General features: G+C 34.6%; 1 long non-coding RNA gene across 6 annotated transcripts; it reads left to right on the forward strand.

The window, feature by feature from the left end:
* Positions 1-4904, forward strand: LOC145058886 (uncharacterized). Of its 6 annotated transcripts, XR_013686558.1 has the most exons (6): positions 1-1018; positions 1357-1471; positions 1559-2326; positions 3539-3601; positions 3720-3749; positions 3841-4575. It is a non-coding gene; the product is annotated as an uncharacterized LOC145058886 (long non-coding RNA). The 6 variants fall into 6 exon arrangements; XR_013686559.1 differs by adding an exon at positions 4582-4904 and having other exon boundaries at positions 3539-3911; XR_013686560.1 differs by lacking the exon at positions 3720-3749.
* Positions 4905-11030: the final 6126 nt, after the last annotated feature.

Here is an 11030-nt window from a genome sequence, read left to right on the forward strand (position 1 = left end):
GTTGGTGGAATGTTCATGTGTTTCTCCTCTTTGGTTTCCACGTGTTATGTTCCACCATTCAGTGTCTAATACCACTGCCTCGCTCTCCACTCAAGTTTCATCCGCCGCTTCCACTGTCTACTTTCATCTGCTTTTCTTTCTTCATGATCCCTTCCGTATCTGTTGTTCGACTCTTTGATTCCGCCATAGCCAACGTCGGCCAGTCCGCGTCCACCACATGGTTCTGTCCACCAACAATCACAGCAATAGAAGCATGACCTCTTTCTTCCATATGTTTGGTAGTGTTGAGTAGGGCTGTGGAGGAGGTTAGGGAGAGGGGGTAATGGCGAAGATGACACCGCTAAGGCCGGAACAGAAGGTTATTGGTTTCGAATCAAGTCAGAAACTCCACCGCTTCTCCCTTTTTCTTCACCACCCATTCATCTTTTCCATTTGATACCTCCCACCGCTTTGCTCGCAAAACCCTTCATCGACATCCTGCTCTTTGCTCGCAAATCCCCTTCATCGACATCTAACCACTGATATCAACACCGCCTCATATTACAACCGGTGTTTGCAGCCATCCCGATGACCCACCCCTTTTTTCTAAGCCCCATTCGGTTGAAATTCAGTGTCGTGTTTTTGATTTAGGGCTTCAGAAGTTGGGTTTTGTTTGGTAAATCAATTAAAGCTTCTTACACTACCGGGATCGAGAATCGACCTACCGTATCAACCCTTCTAAATTGCCATCAGGTAATTTCGTTTGGAGGGAGACGGAAGGCGAGGGTCATTACAACAACAACGATGACGGTCGGTCCTAATGGCTCATCGGTGTCTCTTCGTTTCCCGATCCAAACAAGAAGCACCAAGATCTTTCTCTATAAATCGTCAATCTGATTCTCTGTTTATGTTTTTAACTGTATGTGCCTGTGTTTTTAACTACATGTGTACGTCTTTCCTCAATGGCTTTAATCGTTTAATCAATTATGGAGCACAAAGCAACTACAAAAGCTTTTTCCTTTAAATAAAATCCACCAAGGTAAATTTCTTGAACACACATATGTTTTAATTCCTGTGTTTGCAAATTTATAATTTTTTTTACATCTGAGTTAGAGCTCTCAATTAGTTGAATCGTTAGTTTGATTGTATTGTTCTATAAATCAGCCATTTGTAATCTATTATTTTCATAAAGATATTTGAAGGTTTTATGGAGGAGGAGAAAAGGAAGAGGATGAATGAGTCGGAATGTGATTGCATTTTTTTCGTTGTGATAAATGAAGGATATAACCTTACTGTCTTCACCCTTTAACTGAAGCTTCCTTAACCATTTCAGCTATAAACAAGAATCGGATTTACTAAATTATCTCAAATATGCAGGATGATATGAGAAGCAACAACGAATTTATATGATAATAAGAGGTATGGTCGTAAAGGTTCTTTAATGGGTATGGATGGATTGTAGCTTTTTTAGCTGTAAGTGTAGTTGAAGCAGGTAAGATAAACAATCTGTTATGGTGTTTTAGTCAGTTCTAATTATGCAAATTAGTATCAATTTATGATACTTTGGTTTCTTTCACAGTCCAGGTGTCGGTGCCACCTCCTTTCTTTAATTTAGACCTATTTGGTTCGATTGATTGCTTTTTACATGAGGGGTAAGTCCAAATCGATGGGATCGTCACCTCCTATTAGAAGTCGTTACCGTTTGCTATCGTGCTAACTGTTCTTGTGGACTACAAAACTACGTTTTTAATTTGATTTTAGGGCTCTTTTTAGTTCTACTACTCTGAAAAAGGAAAGAGGTCGAGCCATTCATTAAATTGATTCATCACAGGGTTTTTTTTTCCATCTATATGCAACTCTAATTGAAATACATGTGATTTTTTAGGTGATCTGGGTTTTGATTTATAATTTCACAGTTAGTAATCCCATTTGATTCATATCTCATCCACAAATACGCAATTTTCCCCAATTCATTAATTGTTCAAACATGATACAGTTTGACTTCAAATTTAATCATTTTTCTTCAAATTTCAGGCACTAATAGTTAACCAAGTACCAAAATGTTTCAATTCATAATCATCAGTGCCTTGAACTCATTTGAATTGCATTTTTTGTTTCTTATTTATTTGGTTAGCATGGACCAAATAATATGGGTTTGAAAGTAAAAAAAAATTATTAGTCTGCAAAATAATGGTTTTATTTTTGGAGGATAATGATTTAGGTGAAATGATATGTTGTTTTCTTTCCTTTTGTTTGGCAGCATGGCAATGATACATCTCACATTTGATATGGTTAATCCTCCTGAGATTGTAGGAGAGCTAACGTGGAGACATATTGGTTTTGTCAGGTATGCGATTTCAACATTATATCAGGTTATATTACCGAATTTTCTTCTCATTTTAAGTTAACTGTTTGCTCACTAATGAATGGTATATATATTCAAAAAAACAATTGTTGTATGGTGTTGTTTATGGTTAGGTTTTGCATGTTGAAGCATTAATGGCTAGGCATTTTTTTCTATTGAAAAAGACTTTGACAATGTTCATAAAGTGTTCGACGAATTGCCCTAGAGAATTTTCTTTCACTGGAATGTACTTATTTTTTATAATTTGATTTATACAAACGAAATCCACATCTTTGTCCTGGAGAAAATACCTGCTATGAAGCTATTTATCTCAACGACTTTTAACAAACTATACATATATTTCCTCTCTCATTTGGTCATCAAATTATGATATGCCAAATTGGGGTTTTCACTTTTTCTTAATAACTTTAAAGTAAAACAATTCATTTCAATTCAATAACAATCACATAGGTTTGTATTACTTACTAACTATATAATGATTTAAGAAGGTAATGTTAGTTTTTCTAGGTAAATAATGAAGTATGCCTATACATTACAATCAAATGCGGAGAGGAACTCTAAACATACTACTCTAATCATGTGTACGACACTGAAATATACTATACATAATTCATAGACAAATGTTACAAAACTCTTTTTTCAGAGATATCCATCAATGAGATTGAGTATATTTTCAGAGTGGCGTATAAGTTTTAATCATTTTTATGCTTTTAAACATATTGGATTCTTTCCAAATATAAAAATCCATTTTATTCTCTATGGTTGATAGTCTTTTGATTCTATCTTTCATTATTTGTTTCCAGTTTGGACTCTATTACTTTCTCTCATTATAAATATTGAATGAAGTTTATCATTCTATTAAAGTGAGGATCATGTCACCACTACAAATCAGTTGGTTGGTTTGCTATTATTTTATCTATTTAATATGTTTTAGTTAATTGTTGATTGATTACCTTCTTTTCAAGAGAAACTTGGTATTGGAGGTTTTTATGTGGGTGTTGTATGTGTAATTTAATCTGCAGTTTTTTCTATCAGGGTAAATATGGAAATATGTAGCCTAATTAATTTAAAATTTGCTCACTCTTTCATTCATTTTACGATAGGCAGGAATTAATATGAACTTTTACACCCTTCATGTCGTTCATATCTTGACTGACATGTTTTTTTACGACCTATTTATATATTGTCAAACAGGGAAACAAAAACTTTCATGAAGTAGGGTTTTAACTTCATATTCACTCCAAACATCTGCTGCTGGTAGGATTCCCATTTCACTGATTCTAATTATATAAGTAAACAATTGAAGTTGGACTATTACCATTTGTAATTGACGATTTTATTTTTTGTTTTCTATTGTAAACAAATTGTTTTATAGTTGGCTATGAAAGATACATCATGTCCACATGTCGGTTCCTTTTAATTTTGTTATTTCTTTTAACATTTATATGATTATTAATGTAATCTTTTACTTTTTATCATGCACCTATTCTATGCAGGAAACCAGGATTGAGCAAAGTTCCTGCTCTAAAAAGATGATGTATTTATGAATGACCAAATAGATGTTCAGGTAGCACGACATCTTCTTCATTTCATCAGGTTGTTGTATATGTTTAGATGCTGTGTTTTTTGTGTGAGTAGACTGCTATTTCTTGAATATAATTATCAAAATTTGATTCTGTCATTAAAAGATAGTAGTTTCTTTTCCATTTTAGGTTTGTCTTATGGTTTATTACTTTTTTTAAAACATTAAATATTATTATTTTATGAATAGGTGTTGAGGTTAGATGTCCTGGATGTTATTTGTAATAATTAAACCTCACATTCAAATATAAAGAGACATATGATTCCTTACATTACATAATTTCTAAAGATGAATCCTACAGGGTATGTCATCTTGGTAAACAATACCCTTTGCGTTCTTTATTACCTCAACATCTTACAAGTAGATCAATAAGTTATTAGGTAATTTGCTTTCTAAAGAGGTGTAATTTGCAATTTAATTACTATAGCGAACGCTAATCCCTAAACCAAAATAAATTTTTTTTTTTAAAAAATGCGTTAGTTAATTTGTGTTCAATGTGAAGGTGTTAGAAACACTTAGATGACCAACTTCAACAAAACCAAAAATATTTGCAATGTTAATTCAATGATCAGTGGTAAGCCTTTTGCATTTTGAGAGATAATATTAGTTTTTAAAAATAATTTCTTAGATGTATTTTTTTTTGGTTTTATGATAGCCGAATGCACCCTTGAAGAAACATTTTTTATTGTGAGAGATAACATTACTTTTGCAAGTGGAAGCCAAGGAAACAATATTTTGATATTTTGCCCCACCGTGTTTGTAAATCGGAGAATTACAAAGAATAGCAATATACTTTACTGTGGTTACCAATTCAGGCAAAATACAATAGTTTCACACAAATGCAACACCATCCAATCCCCGCAACGCGGGGAACACCCTTCTAGTTATATTTAATTTTATTCACGTGTAATTTGCAGGTAGAAGTCATTCAAACTATTAAGATAATGCAGTTATACTAGATGTATATATATTATCATATAATTCAAAATAATCAATATATTATATTAATTTAGTATACGAATTATAATATCAAATTTAACAACATTATTGTTATATTTAAAAAAACATATATTTGTAAAGGCTTCAACTATATAGGTGTTTTTCGCGCAATGCGCGGGCATTCACGTAGTTTATCATAATTGCTTTTTTTAATTTTAGTCACCTAAGTTTTCTCTTTGTAATTTGGTCTTTATGGAGGTTTGTTTAATGTTATTGGTCAATTTTAAATGATGATTTTTGGTTTGGTTTTCCAAATTTTGTTCCAAAAAATAAAATTATTTTACATTGAGCAAGGATTAAAAATAATTATAAATAAAATTGAAATAATGATCAAAATTACATAAAGAAATCTTTTTAGGATCAAAATTCAAGAAATCGGTCATATACAAAGACCAATGATCAACTTAATTATGTTGGATCTTAGTAACAATTATAAACAAAAAGTAACATAAACAATAGTAAATCATTTAACAATATTGAATAGTAGATCATGGCACTAGTACAAAACGTATTTAATAGTGTAATGATTTTCTTTGGTGCTGTTGTAGCCCAAAACCGCATCATTAAACACCAAAAAAGTTATTTTAAATTAATAAATCATAGAACCGCACTATTTAATAATTTGTTGGTGCGGTTATATAGAAAGCACATTAGAAAAAAACATTTATTGTTGTGTTTAGATCTAGGCCGCATCATTAAAGATTGAGCTCCCTCATCATATTTTGGGTCCCGGGCAAAGCTCTCCAAATTTCATTCTCCACGCTATGCCTTTCTTTTCCTTTATATATTTCCTTAACCTAATTTCATTTGGCCACACCACCCTAATATCTTCAACTACTGCCGCCCTCACCAACATCCTTGAGTCCTGGCACCTAGGTCCGCATCATTGTTGATTCCAACTGCCACAACCTCCATCATCTTTGATTTCGGTCGACCCCACTCCCATTGTTGCCGATTCATGACTTCAGGTTAACAACGTGATGATTCTGAATTCTCTTTGACGCATCGACCTCTACTATAAACATCTTTGTCCATCACGATCAACCCATCGTCAAGACTATCAGGTATGTTTATGATATTCTAATTTATAATTTCGATTCATAAAATTTCTTAATGTATGTGTCTGCTACTATGATTTCTTAAGTTAGGACGTGGAAGAAAGAAGGGGTTAGGCAAAGAAGCTTGTGACATTCAAAGGAGAGCACATATGTTTGTAGGGGAAGATATAAAGGTGGATAAAAACCCAAAAAAACACCCTCATGCCTTTTATCTACGACACTTAAATTAAGACAAGTTTTTTCCTTTGTGTTGGTAATCTTTAATATAGCGTGTGTAATTTACCTTTTGATTAAATGGATTATATGCATTTTGATAAAATTATTTTGTCATTTATCTTCTAAACTCCCACCGAAAGCGAGGCAACAAATTCAAATGTGGACATCATCTCTAAAAGTCTGCAAGATACTAAAGAGGGGCCATATGAAGATGGTGATGACGAAACTGAACATGTCTATATTAGAAAACTTGATTATGCTTTTGTAGCTACCCTCCTAAATAGCTTAAATACATGTAATTTAGTATGTTTATGTAGTTATATATCAAATGTTGGTGATTTTATATCAATAATATTATTTAACTGTAATGGGATTAATTTGTTGATCAATGTCACGTTGACAATTATCGAATAAATTAGTATGCTAAGGAGTGCATATTTGTTTGATTTTGTTATTGTTGAAAGTATACTGCTGTGACATCCCCAAAATCTCGGCCAGAAAAGACCGATTTGTTTATGCTTTGTTTTTAAAATCAGAGTAATCGTTTAAAGAAAATTGTTGCGGAATTTGTCCCCAAAATAAAATAAATATGATAAGAATTTATCAAAGCATTTCTTAAAGAAAAGTATTTTCATTATATAACAAAATCTCGGGATGTCATGTTCCGATACAGACACATAAGCATAAACAGAACTTACAATTATTTACACTAATGATTTACATCTCCTTTATTCTCTCAGTGAATTATGTCTTCGTATTGATACCTGTGATACAAAGAAAACTGAGTGGGTCAGGCTTGGGAGCCTGGTGAGCATATAGGGTTTTCAACCCACAATAATACATTTATTATATTCAATTATCAACAATCAACCCAAATACCCATCCCCATTATCTTCTTTATTTATTAAGGTTTTACCCTAAGAATCGATTATACTTTCTTCATTCATCCCTAAGGGTTTACCTGAGGAACTGGCACACAGTCCATTTGCTACCACGGTTTATACAACAGGCACTACGTCGCATAGTCACCAGGGTTCATACAATTGGCACTACGTCTCATAGTCACCAGGGTTTACACAATAGGCACTACGTCTCATAGTCACCTGGGTTTACACAATAGGCACTACGTCTCATAGTCACTTGGGTTTACACAAAAGGCACGAAGTCACATCGTCACCAAGGTTTATCAAATAGGCACGAAGTCGCATCGTCACCAAGGCTTACTCAATAGGCACGAAGTCGCATCGGTACCAACTATTCCATCTACCCATGTTCTACCCAACATTTTTGTAGATATAACTACAAACACAATTTAAATCATTTAACACCCATATAAAAACATCAATTCCAAATCCATCTCAAATAGATAATTAATATATAACACATAGCACGTATTTTATAAAATACTTCATATTTATGTGTAAGATGAAAGTGACTATACACTCACCTGATCAGAAGATGATCGGGCAGCACTACGGCTTGCAGAAGTAGTGTTTCTCCGTAGATCTGAAAGATCTTCACAAAAACCAGCTCCTCGCGGGCAGCGCTTCGGCTCGGGAATAACGCTCTTCGGGATCCTCGGGGCTTCGGATCTTGCTTCGGGGCTCGGGAATAATACCGGGGCTTCGGGATATGATTGGCACGCAAATCGAGGCAAAAACTTAGAGAGAAAGTAAGAAAAATCGCAAGGAAATGGCTGATCTCGAGTTCTATTTATAGGCTGCTGGGTCTGGGATTACGCGGGGCGTACTCGAGTTATGCAGGGCGTACTTTGACGTCATTGCGTGCGTCGACTGGTGGCACTCGAGTATTGGTCAGACAAGTTGCATCCGACTGAGTATGCTGGGCGTACTCAAATTACGCTCGGCGTAATTTGACTCGTCAACTTCGAAATGGCGTAACTTTCGCATACGATCTCCGTTTTCGACGTTCTTTATATCCACGCGAAGGTCAGAACATACTCTACAACTTTCATTTAGACTCCGTCGGCTAATTTTGACTTTATTTTTTTATTAATTATTTTTAGAAGGCCGGACAGAAAAACTTCGTTATAAATTCATAACTTCTTTGTCTGACGTTCGTTCTCACCTAACTTTTCATCATTTCACTACTAACAATGAGATCTTCGATTCTCGTTTAGATTGTTTTGGCTAAAAACCGCTCGATCTCAAATCGAGTATTCAGGCTGCATACTGCTAAGCTGAAACTTAGAAAAATCATAACTTCCTCATACAAAGTCAGATATGGACGTTCTTTTTATGCACGCTCATGGTTTAACGAAATCTACAACTTTCGTTTATATCACTAAGGCTAAATATCGATCTAACATAAATTCACTTTTTACGTCGAGCTGTGTCGTGCTGGTTCTGTCGCGAAACTTCGACAGGTCATAACTTCTTCGTTATAACTCGGATTTTGGCGTTCTTTATATGCACGAAAATCTTGTAACATATACTATAACTTAGTTAAGATTATTCATTCTAAATAATCTTTCATCAAAAATTCATTTTTGATGCCTATCGTCTCTAAATTGACTAGCCCTGATCTACGGGCGTTACAATTATCTCCTCCTTAGGATGATTATGTCCCGGAATCATCAATGAAAATAGAACTTGTATAATGATTCCATACGCTATCTCTTCATATTAGGTAATAACCGTAAATTCTATGTTTCCTCGAAAGAGTATTTAACTCTATGGATTTCTTGATCGCAGACGATGTTCAATCTTGCCTATGCTTATCGTACTATGTTGTACTTTTAATCACAACCTTCGAGTTACCAAATAAGTCGTTATTATGGACTCCTTCTTCTTCTCAGGATAAATACTTTCCTTTATCTATTGTAACAAACCGACGGGTCGTGCTCTACTGACCTCTCATCGAATGATGTAATGCTTAGACTCAGGTCTCTTAGAGTTAAATTCCAAAATGGAATATACCTTCCTTCATATTCTAACGTGATATAATCACATTTCAGCATGTAGCATTTCTGCCTACAAACTTCTTTTAACAACGAGCGTGACACTATCAATCACATTAACTTCAACCTTCTGACTTAAGTCAGATGTTACATCTAACTTGGTCCTCTAGACCACGTAACATACTCCTCGTAGTCGAACTCAAATTTAAACATGACCACTGGGGTCGGAACAAGAACCATCTTACTAGTCATTACCGAAACAATGGTAATGACATACCAGAATAAAATGGAATCAATCACTAGCTTCTTGGTAACCTTGTGACTTTCCCTGATCCAAGTGCGAGTCATGTGCTTCCGGTAGTATATGCATCTACTACCTTTCACACCTACTCATACTCGTCCCAAGTATTGTCCCGTAGTCGACCAAGTCACCATACAAGAAAATCACAAAACAATTTAACACATACGAATGTGTCCAAGTAATCATAAACAATTTCCCTAGACTCTACTAGGACTTCTTCATTGCTCAATCTTCAATCATCAACTCTACTTCAACTCGATTGGTGATGAAAATATCAGACGATGAGACAACTTCAAGAACTTCACCAATCGTTCCATCATCCTGCCAATCGAAGGTGTACTTTAGACGTACCGTACTCCTCTAAACGTACTTTTCTTTCATAAGACATACTCTAAAGGCAAGATACCACTCTTACGATATCTTCCGATAGGTGTCATTCACTATCATAAGCCTTCTTTATTTCCTCCATTTACTCAATTCTCTACAAGTCTTCACCATGACCTTTTGTACATCCAAGCAGACATTCGGTGTACCAAGCGAGAATTTTAAGATAAGAAAGCTTTAATTACGACAAACATATAAATATCCTTATCACCCCGAAACATTTACATGCTAGTTCTAATATCGTAGCCATACGCTTAGAATCCTAAACACATAAGGTTTCCAGATCCGGTCAGCAACAGACCATAGATCCGAACAAATAATAGCATTAATATAGCTATCACACAAAACATTTAGCACGTAAAAGCATTTTAGGCATCACTCCTAAAATATACTAGTGCTTGTGTCAATTTAGGTATACTACCTAACATATTTTAGACACACTCCTCACAATCATTACTTAGCATTCTAAGTTTAAGTCTAGAAATTTCCTACAAATTCCTAGTTCGCTTAAACTAATGCTCTGATACCAACTGTGACATCCCCAAAATCTCGGCCAGAAAAGACCGATTTGTTTATGCTTTGTTTTTAAAATCAGAGTAATCGTTTAAAGAAAATTGTTGCGGAATTTGTCCCCAAAATAAAATAAATATGATAAGAATTTATCAAAGCATTTCTTAAAGAAAAGTATTTTCATTATATAACAAAATCTCGGGATGTCATGTTCCGATACAGACACATAAGCATAAACAGAACTTACAATTATTTACACTAATGATTTACTCCTTTATTCTCTCAGTGAATTATGTCTTCGTATTGATACCTGTGATACAAAGAAAACTGAGTGGGTCAGGCTTGGGAGCCTGGTGAGCATATAGGGTTTTCAACCCACAATAATACATTTATTATATTCAATTATCAACAATCAACCCAAATACTCATCTCCATTATCTTCTTTATTTATTAAGGTTTTACCCTAAGAATCGATTATACTTTCTTCATTCATTCCTAAGGGTTTACCTGAGGAACTGGAACACAATCCATTTGCTACCACGGTTTATACAACAGGCACTACGTCGCATAGTCACCAGGGTTCATACAATTGGCACTACGTCTCATAGTCACCAGGGTTTACACAACAGGCACTACGTCTCATAGTCACCTGGGTTTACACAATAGGCACTACGTCTTATAGTCACCTGGGTTTACACAAAAGGCACAAAGTCACA

The sequence above is a fragment of the Lactuca serriola genome, chromosome 6 (assembly GCF_051521515.1).
Source record: "Lactuca serriola cultivar US96UC23 chromosome 6, Lser_US96UC23_V15, whole genome shotgun sequence".
NCBI classification, from domain to species: Eukaryota; Viridiplantae; Streptophyta; class Magnoliopsida; order Asterales; family Asteraceae; genus Lactuca; species Lactuca serriola.